Below are 14,731 nucleotides of genomic sequence, written 5' to 3' on the forward strand. Positions count from 1 at the left end.
TAATGGAACCCAATTTCCCTCGGCTGTAACGAAACTCAATTTCCCTCGGCTGTAATGGAACCCAATTTCCCATGGCTGTAATGGAACCCAATTTCCCTCGGCTGTAATGGAACCCAATTTCCCTCGGCTGTAACGGAACCCAATTTCCCTCGGCTGTAATGGAACCCAATTTCCCTCGGCTGTAACGAAACCCAATTTCCCACGGCTGTAATGGAACCCAATTTCCCTCAGCTGTGACGAAACCCAATTTCCCACGGCTGTAATGGAACCCAATTTCCCACGGCTGTAATGGAACCCAATTTCCCTCGGCTGTAACGAAACTCAATTTCCCTCGGCTGTAATGGAACCCAATTTCCCACGGCTGTAATGGAACCCAATTTCCCTCGGCTGTAACGGAACCCAATTTCCCTCGGCTGTAACGAAACCCAATTTCCCACGGCTGTAACGGAACCCAATTTCCCTCGGCTGTAATGGAACCCAATTTCCCTCGGCTGTAACGAAACCAGATTTCCCACGGCTGTAACGAAACCCAATTTCCCACGGCTGTAACAAAACCCAATTTCCCACGGCTGTGACGGAACCCAATTTCCCTCGGCTGTAATGCAACCCAACTTCCCACGGCTGTAACGGAACCCAATTTCCCTCGGCTGTAATGGAACCCAATTTCCCTCGGCTGTAACGGAACCCAATTTCCCTCGGCTGTAATGGAACCCAATTTCCCTCGGCTGTAACGGAACCCAACTTCCCACAGCTGTAATGGAACCCAATTTCCCTCAGCTGTAATGGAACCCAATTTCCCATGGATGTAATGGAACCCAATTTCCCTCGGCTGTAACGGAACCCAATTTCCCTCGGCTGTAATGGAACCCAATTTCCCTCGGTTGTAATGGAACCCAATTTCCCTCGGCTGTAACGGAACCCAATTTCCTTCGGCTGTAACAAAACCCCATTTCCCTCGGCTGTAACGGAACCCAATTTCCCTCGGCTGTAATGGAACCCAATTTCCCTCGGCTGTAATGGAACCCAATTTCCCTCGGCTGTAACGGAACCCAATTTCCTTCGGCTGTAACAAAACCCAATTTCCCACGGCTGTAATGGAACCCAATTTCCCTCGGCTGTAACGGAACCCAATTTCCCTCGGCTGTAACGGAACCCAATTTCCCTCGGCTGTAATGGAACCCAACTTCCCACTGCTGTAACGGAACCCAATTTCCCTCGGCTGTAACGGAACCCAATTTCCCTCGGCTGTAATGGAACCCAATTTCCCTCGGCTGTAACGGAACCCAATTTCCCTCGGCTGTAATGGAACCCAATTTCCCTCGGCTGTAACCGAACCCAATTCCCCTCGGCTGTAATGGAACCCAATTTCCCTCGGCTGTAACGGAACCCAACTTCCCACGGCTGTAATGGAACCCAATTTCCCTCGGCTGTAATGGAACCCAATTTCCCACGGATGTAATGGAACCCAATTTCCCTCGGCTGTAATGGAACCCAATTTCCCACAGATGTAATGGAACCCAATTTCCCTCGGCTGTAACGGAACCCAATTTCCCTCGGCTGTAATGGAACCCAATTTCCCTCGGCTGTAATGCAACCCAATTTCCCTCGGCTGTAACTGAACCCAATTTCCTTCGGCTGTAACAAAACCCAATTTCCCACGGCTGTAATGGAACCCAATTTCCCTCGGCTGTAACGGAACCCAATTTCCCTCGGCTGTAATGGAACCCAATTTCCCTCAGCTGTAACAAAACCCAATTTCCCTCGGCTGTAACGGAACCCAATTTCCCTCGGCTGTAACGAAATCCAATTTCCCTCGGCTGTAACGGAACCCAATTTCCCTCGGCTGTAACGGAACCCAATTTCCCTCAGCTGTAATGGAACCCAATTTCCCACGGCTGTAACGGAACCCAATTTCCCATGGCTGTGACGGAACCCAATTTCCCTCAGCTGTAATGGAACCCAATTTCCCACGGCTGTAATGGAACCCAATTTCCCACGGCTGTAACGAAACCCAATTTCCCTCAGCTGTAACGGAACCCAATTTCCCTCGGCTGTAACGGAACCCAATTTCCCTCAGCTATAATGGAACCCAATTTCCCACGGCTGTAACGGAACCCAATTTCCCACGGCTGTGACGAAACCCAATTTCCCACGGCTGTAATGGAACCCAATTTCCCTCAGCTGTAACGAAACCCAATTTCCCACGGCTGTAATGGAACCCAATTTCCCACGGCTGTAATGGAACCCAATTTCCCTCGGCTGTAACGAAACTCAATTTCCCTCGGCTGTAATGGAACCCAATTTCCCACGGCTGTAACGAAACCCAATTTCCCTCAGCTGTAACGGAACCCAATTTCCCACGGCTGTAATGGAACCCAATTTCCCACGGCTGTAATGGAACCCAATTTCCCTCGGCTGTAACGAAACCCAACTTCCCACGGCTGTAATGGAACCCAATTTCCCTCGGCTGTAATGGAACCTAATTTCCCACGGCTGTAATGGAACCCAATTTCCCTCGGCTGTAATGGAACCCAATTTCCCTCAGCTGTAACGAAACCCAACTTCCCACGGCTGTAATGGAACCCAATTTCCCACGGCTGTAATGGAACCCATTTTCCCTCGGCTGTAATGGAACCCAATTTCCCTCGGCTGTAACGAAACCCAATTTCCCTCAGCTGTAATGGAACCCAATTTCCCACGGCTGTAATGGAACCCAATTTCCCTCGGCTGTAACGAAACCCAATTTCCCTCGGCTGTAACAAAACCCGATTTCCCTCAGCTGTAATGGAACCCAATTTCCCTTGGCTGTAACGAAACCCAATTTCCCTCGGCTGTAACGAAACCCAATTTCCCTCGGCTGTAACGAAACCCAATTTCCCTCGGCTGTAATGGAACCCAATTTCCCTCGGCTGTAATGAAACCCAATTTCCCTTGGCTGTAACGGAATCCAATTTCCCACGGCTGTAATGGAACCCAATTTCCCTCGGCTGTAACGAAGCCGAACTTCCCACGGCTGTAATGGAACCCAATTTCCCTCGGCTGTAATGGAACCTAATTTCCCACGGCTGTAATGGAACCCAATTTCCCTCGGCTGTAATGGAACCCAATTTCCCTCAGCTGTAACGAAACCCAACTACCCACGGCTGTAATGGAACCCAATTTCCCACGGCTGTAACGAAACCCAATTTCCCTCGGCTGTAACGAAACCCAATTTCCCTCGGCTGTAACAAAACCCGATTTCCCTCAGCTGTAATGGAACCCAATTTCCCTTGGCTGTAACGAAACCCAATTTCCCTCGGCTGTAACGAAACCCAATTTCCCTCGGCTGTAACAAAACCCGATTTCCCTCGGCTGTAATGGAACCCAATTTCCCTTGGCTGTAACGAAACCCAATTTCCCTCGGCTGTAACGAAACCCAATTTCCCTCGGCTGTAACGGAACCCAATTTCCCTCGGCTGTAATGGAACCCAATTTCCCTCGGCTGTAACGGAACCCAACTTCCCACGGCTGTAATGGAACCCAATTTCCCTCGGCTGTAATGGAACCCAATTTCCCACGGATGTAATGGAACCCAATTTCCCTCGGCTGTAATGGAACCCAATTTCCCACGGATGTAATGGAACCCAATTTCCCTCGGCTGTAACGGAACCCAATTTCCCTCGGCTGTAATGGAATCCAATTTCCCTCGGTTGTAATGGAACCCAATTTCCCTCGGCTATAACGGAACCCAATTTCCTTCGGCTGTAACAAAACCCCATTTCCCTCGGCTGTAACGGAACCCAATTTCCCTCGGCTGTAATGGAACCCAATTTCCCTCGGCTGTAATGGAACCCAATTTCCCTCGGCTGTAACGGAACCCAATTTCTTTCGGCTGTAACAAAACCCAATTTCCCACGGCTGTAACGGAACCCAATTTCCCTCGGCTGTAACGGAACCCAATTTCCCTCGGCTGTAATGGAACCCAACTTCCCACGGCTGTAACGGAACCCAATTTCCCTCGGCTGTAATGGAACCCAATTTCCCTCGGCTGTAACGGAACCCAATTTCCGTCGGCTGTAATTGAACCCAATTTCCCTCGGCTGTAACGGAACCCAATTTCCCTCGGCTGTAATGGAACCCAATTTCCCTCGGCTGTAACCGAACCCAATTTCCCTCGGCTGTAATGGAACCCAATTTCCCTCGGCTGTAACGGAACCCAACTTCCCACGGCTGTAATGGAACCCAATTTCCCTCGGCTGTAATGGAACCCAATTTCCCACGGATGTAATGGAACCCAATTTCCCTCGGCTGTAATGGAACCCAATTTCCCACAGATGTAATGGAACCCAATTTCCCTCGGCTGTAACGGAACCCAATTTCCCTCGGCTGTAATGGAACCCAATTTCCCTCGGCTGTAATGCAACCCAATTTCCCTCGGCTGTAATGGAACCCAATTTCCTTCGGCTGTAACAAAACCCAATTTCCCACGGCTGTAATGGAACCCAATTTCTCTCGGCTGTAACGAAACTCAATTTCCCTCGGCTGTAACGAAACCCAATTTTCTTCGGCTGTAACGAAACCCAATTTCCCTCGGCTGTAACGAAACCCAATTTCCCTCAGCTGTAACGAAACCCAATTTCCCTCGGCTGTAATGGAACCCAATTTCCCTCGGCTGTAACGAAACTCAATTTCCCTCGGCTGTAACGAAACCCAATTTCCTTCGGCTGTAACGAAACCCAATTTCCCTCGGCTGTAACGAAACCCAATTTCCCTCAGCTGTAACGAAACCCAATTTCCCTCGGCTGTAATGGAACCCAATTTCCCTCGGCTGTAACGGAACCCAATTTCCCACGGCTGTAATGGAACCCAATTTCCCACGGCTGTAACGAAACCCAATTTCCCACGGCTGTAATGGAACCCAATTTCCCTCAGCTGTAAAGAAACCCAATTTCCCACGGCTGTAATGGAACCCAATTTCCCACGGCTGTAATGGAACCCAATTTCCCTCGGCTGTAACGAAACTCAATTTCCCTCGGCTGTAATGGAACCCAATTTCCCATGGCTGTAATGGAACCCAATTTCCCTCGGCTGTAATGGAACCCAATTTCCCTCGGCTGTAACGGAACCCAATTTCCCTCGGCTGTAATGGAACCCAATTTCCCTCGGCTGTAACGAAACCCAATTTCCCACGGCTGTAATGGAACCCAATTTCCCTCAGCTGTGACGAAACCCAATTTCCCACGGCTGTAATGGAACCCAATTTCCCACGGCTGTAATGGAACCCAATTTCCCTCGGCTGTAACGAAACTCAATTTCCCTCGGCTGTAATGGAACCCAATTTCCCACGGCTGTAATGGAACCCAATTTCCCTCGGCTGTAACGGAACCCAATTTCCCTCGGCTGTAACGAAACCCAATTTCCCACGGCTGTAACGGAACCCAATTTCCCTCGGCTGTAATGGAACCCAATTTCCCTCGGCTGTAACGAAACCAGATTTCCCACGGCTGTAACGAAACCCAATTTCCCACGGCTGTAACAAAACCCAATTTCCCACGGCTGTGACGGAACCCAATTTCCCTCGGCTGTAATGCAACCCAACTTCCCACGGCTGTAACGGAACCCAATTTCCCTCGGCTGTAATGGAACCCAATTTCCCTCGGCTGTAACGGAACCCAATTTCCCTCGGCTGTAATGGAACCCAATTTCCCTCGGCTGTAACGGAACCCAACTTCCCACAGCTGTAATGGAACCCAATTTCCCTCAGCTGTAATGGAACCCAATTTCCCATGGATGTAATGGAACCCAATTTCCCTCGGCTGTAACGGAACCCAATTTCCCTCGGCTGTAATGGAACCCAATTTCCCTCGGTTGTAATGGAACCCAATTTCCCTCGGCTGTAACGGAACCCAATTTCCTTCGGCTGTAACAAAACCCCATTTCCCTCGGCTGTAACGGAACCCAATTTCCCTCGGCTGTAATGGAACCCAATTTCCCTCGGCTGTAATGGAATCCAATTTCCCTCGGCTGTAACGGAACCCAATTTCCTTCGGCTGTAACAAAACCCAATTTCCCACGGCTGTAATGGAACCCAATTTCCCTCGGCTGTAACGGAACCCAATTTCCCTCGGCTGTAACGGAACCCAATTTCCCTCGGCTGTAATGGAACCCAACTTCCCACTGCTGTAACGGAACCCAATTTCCCTCGGCTGTAACGGAACCCAATTTCCCTCGGCTGTAATGGAACCCAATTTCCCTCGGCTGTAACGGAACCCAATTTCCCTCGGCTGTAATGGAACCCAATTTCCCTCGGCTGTAACCGAACCCAATTCCCCTCGGCTGTAATGGAACCCAATTTCCCTCGGCTGTAACGGAACCCAACTTCCCACGGCTGTAATGGAACCCAATTTCCCTCGGCTGTAATGGAACCCAATTTCCCACGGATGTAATGGAACCCAATTTCCCTCGGCTGTAATGGAACCCAATTTCCCACAGATGTAATGGAACCCAATTTCCCTCGGCTGTAACGGAACCCAATTTCCCTCGGCTGTAATGGAACCCAATTTCCCTCGGCTGTAATGCAACCCAATTTCCCTCGGCTGTAACTGAACCCAATTTCCTTCGGCTGTAACAAAACCCAATTTCCCACGGCTGTAATGGAACCCAATTTCCCTCGGCTGTAACGGAACCCAATTTCCCTCGGCTGTAATGGAACCCAATTTCCCTCAGCTGTAACAAAACCCAATTTCCCTCGGCTGTAACGGAACCCAATTTCCCTCGGCTGTAACGAAATCCAATTTCCCTCGGCTGTAACGGAACCCAATTTCCCTCGGCTGTAACGGAACCCAATTTCCCTCAGCTGTAATGGAACCCAATTTCCCACGGCTGTAACGGAACCCAATTTCCCATGGCTGTGACGGAACCCAATTTCCCTCAGCTGTAATGGAACCCAATTTCCCACGGCTGTAATGGAACCCAATTTCCCACGGCTGTAACGAAACCCAATTTCCCTCAGCTGTAACGGAACCCAATTTCCCTCGGCTGTAACGGAACCCAATTTCCCTCAGCTATAATGGAACCCAATTTCCCACGGCTGTAACGGAACCCAATTTCCCACGGCTGTGACGAAACCCAATTTCCCACGGCTGTAATGGAACCCAATTTCCCTCAGCTGTAACGAAACCCAATTTCCCACGGCTGTAATGGAACCCAATTTCCCACGGCTGTAATGGAACCCAATTTCCCTCGGCTGTAACGAAACTCAATTTCCCTCGGCTGTAATGGAACCCAATTTCCCACGGCTGTAACGAAACCCAATTTCCCTCAGCTGTAACGGAACCCAATTTCCCACGGCTGTAATGGAACCCAATTTCCCACGGCTGTAATGGAACCCAATTTCCCTCGGCTGTAACGAAACCCAACTTCCCACGGCTGTAATGGAACCCAATTTCCCTCGGCTGTAATGGAACCTAATTTCCCACGGCTGTAATGGAACCCAATTTCCCTCGGCTGTAATGGAACCCAATTTCCCTCAGCTGTAACGAAACCCAACTTCCCACGGCTGTAATGGAACCCAATTTCCCACGGCTGTAATGGAACCCATTTTCCCTCGGCTGTAATGGAACCCAATTTCCCTCGGCTGTAACGAAACCCAATTTCCCTCAGCTGTAATGGAACCCAATTTCCCACGGCTGTAATGGAACCCAATTTCCCTCGGCTGTAACGAAACCCAATTTCCCTCGGCTGTAACAAAACCCGATTTCCCTCAGCTGTAATGGAACCCAATTTCCCTTGGCTGTAACGAAACCCAATTTCCCTCGGCTGTAACGAAACCCAATTTCCCTCGGCTGTAACGAAACCCAATTTCCCTCGGCTGTAATGGAACCCAATTTCCCTCGGCTGTAATGAAACCCAATTTCCCTTGGCTGTAACGGAATCCAATTTCCTACGGCTGTAATGGAACCCAATTTCCCTCGGCTGTAACGAAGCCGAACTTCCCACGGCTGTAATGGAACCCAATTTCCCTCGGCTGTAATGGAACCTAATTTCCCACGGCTGTAATGGAACCCAATTTCCCTCGGCTGTAATGGAACCCAATTTCCCTCAGCTGTAACGAAACCCAACTACCCACGGCTGTAATGGAACCCAATTTCCCACGGCTGTAACGAAACCCAATTTCCCTCGGCTGTAACGAAACCCAATTTCCCTCGGCTGTAACAAAACCCGATTTCCCTCAGCTGTAATGGAACCCAATTTCCCTTGGCTGTAACGAAACCCAATTTCCCTCGGCTGTAACGAAACCCAATTTCCCTCGGCTGTAACAAAACCCGATTTCCCTCGGCTGTAATGGAACCCAATTTCCCTTGGCTGTAACGAAACCCAATTTCCCTCGGCTGTAACGAAACCCAATTTCCCTCGGCTGTAACGGAACCCAATTTCCCTCGGCTGTAATGGAACCCAATTTCCCTCGGCTGTAACGGAACCCAACTTCCCACGGCTGTAATGGAACCCAATTTCCCTCGGCTGTAATGGAACCCAATTTCCCACGGATGTAATGGAACCCAATTTCCCTCGGCTGTAATGGAACCCAATTTCCCACGGATGTAATGGAACCCAATTTCCCTCGGCTGTAACGGAACCCAATTTCCCTCGGCTGTAATGGAATCCAATTTCCCTCGGTTGTAATGGAACCCAATTTCCCTCGGCTATAACGGAACCCAATTTCCTTCGGCTGTAACAAAACCCCATTTCCCTCGGCTGTAACGGAACCCAATTTCCCTCGGCTGTAATGGAACCCAATTTCCCTCGGCTGTAATGGAACCCAATTTCCCTCGGCTGTAACGGAACCCAATTTCTTTCGGCTGTAACAAAACCCAATTTCCCACGGCTGTAATGGAACCCAATTTCCCTCGGCTGTAACGGAACCCAATTTCCCTCGGCTGTAACGGAACCCAATTTCCCTCGGCTGTAATGGAACCCAACTTCCCACGGCTGTAACGGAACCCAATTTCCCTCGGCTGTAATGGAACCCAATTTCCCTCGGGTGTAACGGAACCCAATTTCCCTCGGCTGTAATGGAACCCAATTTCCCTCGACTGTAACGGAACCCAATTTCCCTCGGCTGTAATGGAACCCAATTTCCCTCGGCTGTAACGGAACCCAATTTCCCTCGGCTGTAATGGAACCCAATTTCCCTCGGCTGTAACGGAACCCAACTTCCCACGGCTGTAATGGAACCCAATTTCCCTTGGCTGTAATGGAACCCAATTTCCCACGGATGTAATGGAACCCAATTTCCCTCGGCTGTAATGGAACCCAATTTCCCACGGATGTAATGGAACCCAATTTCCCTCGGCTGTAACGGAACCCAATTTCCCTCGGCTGTAATGGAACCCAATTTCCCTCGGCTGTAATGGAACCCAATTTCCCTCAGCTGTAACGGAACCCAATTTCCTTCGGCTGTAACGAAACCCAATTTCCCACGGCTGTAATGGAACCCAATTTCCCTCGGCTGTAACGGAACCCAATTTTCCTCGGCTGTAATGGAACCCAATTTCCCTCAGCTGTAACAAAACCCAATTTCCCTCGGCTGTAACGGAACCCAATTTCCCTCGGCTGTAACGAAATCCAATTTCCCTCGGCTGTAACGGAACCCAATTTCCCTCGGCTGTAACGGAACCCAATTTCCCTCAGCTATAATGGAACCCAATTTCCCACGGCTGTAACGGAACCCAATTTCCCACGGCTGTGACGGAACCCAATTTCCCTCAGCTGTAATGGAACCCAATTTCCCACGGCTGTAACGGAACCCAATTTCCCACGGCTGTAATGGAACCCAATTTCCCTCGGCTGTAACGAAACCCAATTTCCTTCGGCTGTAACAAAACCCAATTTCCCACGGCTGTAATGGAACCCAATTTCCCTCGGCTGTAACGGAACCCAATTTCCCTCGGCTGTAATGGAACCCAATTTCCCTCGGCTGTAACGAAACCCAACTTCCCACGGCTGTAATGGAACCCAATTTCCCTCGGCTGTAACAAAACCCAATTTCCCTCGGCTGTAACGGAACCCAATTTCCCTCGGCTGTAACGAAACCCAATTTCCCTCGGCTGTAATGGAACCCAATTTCCCTCGGCTGTAACGGAACCCAATTTCCCTCGGCTGTAACGGAACCCAACTTCCCACGGCTGTAATGGAACCCAATTTCCCACGGCTGTAATGGAACCCATTTTCCCTCGGCTGTAATGGAACCCAATTTCCCTCGGCTGTAACGAAACCCAATTTCCCTCAGCTGTAATGGAACCCAATTTCCCACGGCTGTAATGGAACCCAATTTCCCTCGGCTGTAACGAAACCCAATTTCCCTCGGCTGTAACAAAACCCGATTTCCCTCAGCTGTAATGGAACCCAATTTCCCTTGGCTGTAACGAAACCCAATTTCCCTCGGCTGTAACGAAACCCAATTTCCCTCGGCTGTAACGAAACCCAATTTCCCTCGGCTGTAATGGAACCCAATTTCCCTCGGCTGTAATGAAACCCAATTTTCCTTGGCTGTAACGGAACCCAATTTCCCACGGCTGTAATGGAAACCAATTTCCCTCGGTTGTAACGAAGCCCAACTTCCCACGGCTGTAATGGAACCCAATTTCCCTCGGCTGTAATGGAACCTAATTTCCCACGGCTGTAATGGAACCCAATTTCCCTCGGCTGTAATGGAACCCAATTTCCCTCAGCTGTAACGAAACCCAACTTCCCACGGCTGTAATGGAACCCAATTTCCCACGGCTGTAACGAAACCCAATTTCCCTCGGCTGTAACGAAACCCAATTTCCCTCGGCTGTAACAAAACCCGATTTCCCTCAGCTGTAATGGAACCCAATTTCCCTTGGCTGTAACGAAACCCAATTTCCCTCGGCTGTAACGAAACCCAATTTCCCTCGGCTGTAACGGAACCCAATTTCCCTTGGTTGTAACGAAACCCAATTTCCCACGACTGTAACGGAACCCAATTTCCCACGGCTGTGACGGAACCCAATTTCCCTCAGCTGTAATGGAACCCCATTTCCCACAGCTGTAACGGAACCCAATTTCCCACGGCTGTAATGGAACCCAATTTCCCTCGGCTGTAACGAAACCCAATTTCCTTCGGCTGTAACAAAACCCAATTTCCCACGGCTGTAATGGAACCCAATTTCCCTCGGCTGTAACGGAACCCAATTTCCCTCGGCTGTAATGGAACCCAATTTCCCTCGGCTGTAACGAAACCCAACTTCCCACGGCTGTAATGGAACCCAATTTCCCTCGGCTGTAACAAAACCCAATTTCCCTCGGCTGTAACGGAACCCAATTTCCCTCGGCTGTAACGAAACCCAATTTCCCTCGGCTGTAACAGAACCCAATTTCCCTCGGCTGTAACGGAACCCAATTTCCCTCGGCTGTAACGGAACCCAACTTCCCACGGCTGTAATGGAACCCAATTTCCCACGGCTGTAATGGAACCCATTTTCCCTCGCCTGTAATGGAACCCAATTTCCCTCGGCTGTAACGAAACCCAATTTCCCTCAGCTGTAATGGAACCCAATTTCCCACGGCTGTAATGGAACCCAATTTCCCTCGGCTGTAACAAAACCCGATTTCCCTCAGCTGTAATGGAACCCAATTTCCCTTGGCTGTAACGAAACCCAATTTCCCTCGGCTGTAACGAAACCCAATTTCCCTCGGCTGTAACGAAACCCAATTTCCCTCGGCTGTAATGGAACCCAATTTCCCTCGGCTGTAATGAAACCCAATTTCCCTTGGCTGTAACGGAACCCAATTTCCCACGGCTGTAATGGAACCCAATTTCCCTCGGCTGTAACGAAGCCCAACTTCCCACGGCTGTAATGGAACCCAATTTCCCTTGGCTGTAATGGAACCTAATTTCCCACGGCTGTAATGGAACCCAATTTCCCTCGGCTGTAATGGAACCCAATTTCCCTCAGCTGTAACGAAACCCAACTTCCCACGGCTGTAATGGAACCCAATTTCCCACGGCTGTAACGAAACCCAATTTCCCTCGGCTGTAACGAAACCCAATTTCCCTCGGCTGTAACAAAACCCGATTTCCCTCAGCTGTAATGGAACCCAATTTCCCTTGGCTGTAACGAAACCCAATTTCCCTCGGCTGTAACGAAACCCAATTTCCCTCGGCTGTAACGGAACCCAATTTCCCTCGGCTGTAACGAAACCCAATTTCCCTCAGCTGTAATGGAACCCAATTTCCCTCAGCTGTAACGAAACCCAATTTCCCTTGGCTGTAACGGAACCCAATTTCCCACGGCTGTAATGGAACCCAATTTCCCACGGCTGTAATGGAACCCAATTTCCCTCGGCTGTAACGAAGCCCAACTTCCCACGGCTGTAATGGAACCCAATTTCCCTCGGCTGTAATGGAACCTAATTTCCCTCGGCTGTAATGGAACCCAATTTCCCTCGGCTGTAATGGAACCCAATTTCCCTCAGCTGTAACGAAACCCAACTTCCCACGGCTGTAATGGAACCCAATTTCCCACGGCTGTAATGGAACCCAATTTCCCTTGGCTGTAACGAAACTTTTCCTCGGCTGTAACGAAACTTTCCCTCGGGATCAATAAAGCATGTCTGTCTGTTTTGTTCCTTCATGTAAGGAGAGTAACTGGGGTCAACCGGACCAGGAACCTTCATCAGCTGCACAGAAATAACCTTTATCCAGAGGGTGATGAACTTCTGGAATTCATTGCTACAGATGGCTGTGCAGGCCAGGTCACTGGGTATATTTAAAGTAGAGGTTGACAGGTTCTTCAATGGGGTGTCAAAGGTTACGGGGAGAGGGCAGGTGAATGGGGTTGAGAGAGATATTAAATCAGCCATGATGGAATGGTGGAGCAGACTTACTGGGCCGAATGGTCTAGTAACCAATGTTCATTTCTCTTATAACCAATGTTCTTATGGTCTTATCATCATCCTTCCCTCCTCAACCCACCAATCACCTCTGGCCACAGTGTTATGCTCCTTCTCAACCCACCAATCACCTCTGGTTCATGTGTCACTCTGCTGTCCACTTTACACTACTATGTCCCTCACTATTTGGTGTCCTGCAGGCTTTGACCCAGAACGTTGACATTTCCTCCCCCCACAGATGCTGCCCAACCAGCTGAGTTCCCTGAGTTTGTTGTTGCAGTTAGTGAGTTCCTCAGACACAAAGCCCTCGAGGATGTCAGTATTTTTGACAGGTGTGATTCTTTGCCATCATATCCTTGTCTCAGGCAAATGACCTCTCCCTCGCTGTCAACAAAACAAAGGAGATGGCGATCAAGTACAAGAGAACTCTCACCCCTCTTTACACAGAGCCATGAAGTCGAAGCAAGAGGCAAAGAGGGAAGAAGTGAAGGCATTTCGGAGAGAAGCCGTTTTGTTTTAACTGATCAAGGAAAAGAGGCTAGACTGCGCAGGCGTGTGACGTAGCATGCCAAAGGTTTAAAAAACAGACAGCTATTATCAGAGTGGACTGAGGCAGAGTGGGACGGCTTTGGCTCAATCAGGCTTCGGTGAGAACAGGCAGGGGCGAGGTTTGAACGGGGCACGACCGTGCAAGCAGGTGAAGGTCGGCCTCTGAGATCAGCGGGGGAATTTAAAAAGTGAGCAGAGGCTGAGTACAAGCTTCACTCCAAGTGAGGTAAGGCCAGGAAAGCTCCTTTAATTGATCTAATTAGGAGTAGGTAATGGAGGCAGCAGTTAGGGTAGTTGAGTGCTCCGTTTGCAGTATGTGGGAAGTCAGGGTGAGCACTGTTGTCCCTGATGACTACACCTGTAAAAAGTGCGTCCAGCTGCAGCTCCTGACAAACTGAGTTAAGGAACTGGAGCTGGAGCTGGATGAACTTCGGATCATTCGGGAGGCAGAGGCAGAAATAGACAGGAGTTTCAGGGAGATAGTCACCCCTAGGAGTCAGGAGACAGGTAGTTGGGTGACTGTCAGGAGAGGGAAGGGGAATAGACAGGAAGAGCAGAGCACCCCTGTGGCCGTTCCCATCAACAATAAGTATACAGTTTTGGATACTGTTGGTGGGGACGACCTACCAGGGACAAGTTGCAGTTCTTGCGTCTCTGGCACCGAGACTGGACCCTCAGCTCAGAAGGAAGGAGGGAAAAGAGGAGAGCAGTAGTGATAGGGGATTCGATAGTTAAGGAGACAGATGAGAGGTTCTGTGGAAGAGTTCGAGAATCCGGGATGGTCTGTTGCCTCCCTGGTGTCAGGATCCACGATATCTCGGATCGTCTCCGTATTCTCAAGAGGGAGGGTGAGCAGCCGGATGTCGTGGTCCATGTAGGGACCAATGACATGGGTAGGAAGAGTGAGGAGGTCCTGAAAGGTGAGTTTAGGGAGATAGGTGCCAAGTTAAAGGACAGGACCTCCAGGATAGCAATCTCAGGATTGCTACCAGTGCCACGTGCAGGCGGGTTTAGAAATAGTAAGATAGTGCAGATCAACACGTGGCTGAAGACATGGTGCAGGAGAGAGGGCTTCAGATTTATAGATAATTGGGCAGTTTTCCAGGGAAGGTGGGACCTGTTCCGGTGGGACGGTTTACATCTGAACTGCAGGGGGACAAATATTCTTGCAGGTAGGTTTGCTAGAGAGGCTCCAGTGGATTTAAACTAGATACGAGCGGGGAGGGGAACCAGAGTGTAGGAACAGATGTATGGGAGAAGGAAGAAAAAGAAGACAGTAACGTTCTTT

Source organism: Hypanus sabinus, chromosome 2 (assembly GCF_030144855.1).
Source record: "Hypanus sabinus isolate sHypSab1 chromosome 2, sHypSab1.hap1, whole genome shotgun sequence".
Lineage (NCBI taxonomy): Eukaryota > Metazoa > Chordata > Chondrichthyes > Myliobatiformes > Dasyatidae > Hypanus > Hypanus sabinus.